This window comes from Helianthus annuus, chromosome 5 (assembly GCF_002127325.2).
Source record: "Helianthus annuus cultivar XRQ/B chromosome 5, HanXRQr2.0-SUNRISE, whole genome shotgun sequence".
Classification (NCBI taxonomy): domain Eukaryota; kingdom Viridiplantae; phylum Streptophyta; class Magnoliopsida; order Asterales; family Asteraceae; genus Helianthus; species Helianthus annuus.
This window is the reverse complement of record NC_035437.2, coordinates 19183873-19185428: the sequence shown is the minus strand read 5'-3', so window position 1 is coordinate 19185428 and position 1556 is coordinate 19183873. Positions and strand designations below refer to the sequence as shown.

The 1556-nt window shown below is 40.7% G+C and overlaps 1 non-coding gene across 1 annotated transcript; it reads left to right on the top strand.

Moving 5' to 3' along the window:
• Positions 1 to 1198: 1198 nt before the first annotated feature.
• LOC118492619 lies at positions 1199 to 1305 on the top strand. The gene has a single exon (XR_004894624.1). It is a non-coding gene; the product is annotated as a small nucleolar RNA R71 (small nucleolar RNA).
• Positions 1306 to 1556: the final 251 nt, after the last annotated feature.

Sequence of the window (1556 nt, the reverse complement as noted above, 5' to 3'; positions counted from 1 at the left end):
TTTGCCATACCAAAGCCTTCAAAACTTATTTCTAAGTTATGTAAAGGTTATTTAAGGTATGTTGAGTATATGCTGATGTTCCGGAGTATTTGTCACATTAAACTGAGTACGTTTAGCACCAGTTTGCGTATAATTCTCTAGAGAACGATGTAGAGTTTGAAATTGAACAAAAGTCAAAACATGAAAAATGTAAAACACAACCAAACAAACATTGGGATAAAATAACATTGTTTTATTGATAATAGAACTGTTCAAAATGATTACAAGCACAATTGTTACTGGAGGATTCTTGGTGGGCTCTTGATCTGGTGGGGAAGCCGTCTCTTGTTAGGGTGTTGGTGGAGTTGTGGTTTGGCTAGATCGGCTTTTTTCAGTTGGAGGCAATGAAGCCTCCTCGGGACCCACGGTACGATTTCTCAATGTGATGAGATGTACTTGCGCCTTTGGGTTGGTTTCGGTATTACTTGGTAACACGCCTTGTGGTCTCTCAGAGAAATTTTGAGCTAGTTGATTTAATTGTTTTTCAATGTTTTGAATACTAGCTTGTTGATTTCTAAAATTCGATTCCAGTTGTTGAAATAGATCCGCGTTTTTCTTTTCAGTGTCGGAGATGAAGCGAGATACGGTATCTTCAAGCCTTTCTCATCCCGCTTGTTGTTGAGAGAAATTTTGTGACTCCTTTCTTGGTTGTTGAAAGTTTGTTCGTTGGTTTAGATTTTGTTGGTTACTACTATTGCCGGGTTCTCTCCAACCAAGGTTGGGGTGGTTACGCCATCCTTGGTAGTAGGTACCCGTTGGTGGACCCGACGGCCTAGGTCTATTATCAATGTAGTTTACCGATTCTGTTTGATTGTCTATTTCTTTCATACAACTCCAATTTTCATGTGGCCCACCACACCCCTCGCAAGCCATAACAGAAGCCGTTTTTGCCATTTCAAACTTTTTGATTTTTGAAGAAAGGGCTTCGATTTGGGCTAGCAAGGAGGTGCTTTCGTCAACCTTATGGGCACCCAGGGCAATAGATTTCGTGCCTCGGGGAGTGTGCCATTGAAAATTGGTTTTAGCAATTTCCTCAATTTGATTATAAATTTCATTTGGGCGGCGATTACCTAAAAGTCCCCCGGAGCTAGAGTCGAGTGTTTGTCTTGTGTGTGGCAACAACCCATTATAGAAAGTGGATACTTGTTGCCATACCGGAAGACCGTGATGAGGGCACTTTCTTAGTAGCTCCTTGAATCTTTTCCATGTTTCATATAAGGATTCCCCATCCTCTTGTGAATATGTATTAATTTTAGTCATTAATTTAGCCGTTTTAGCAGGAGAAATACTTATATAGAAATTTTTGGGCTAGTTCATCCCAGGTGTTTACTGAGCTAACTAGGAGGGTATTAAGCCAAGCCTTAGCTCGGTCTTTTTGTGAAAATGGAAACGTTCTAAGGCGGATGGCGTCGTTTGATGCTCCATTGATCTGAAAGGTATCACATATTTCTAAGAAATTAGTAATATGTAGATGGGGATCCTCGTCCGCAAGCCCATGGAAGGTTGCGGAGTTTTGA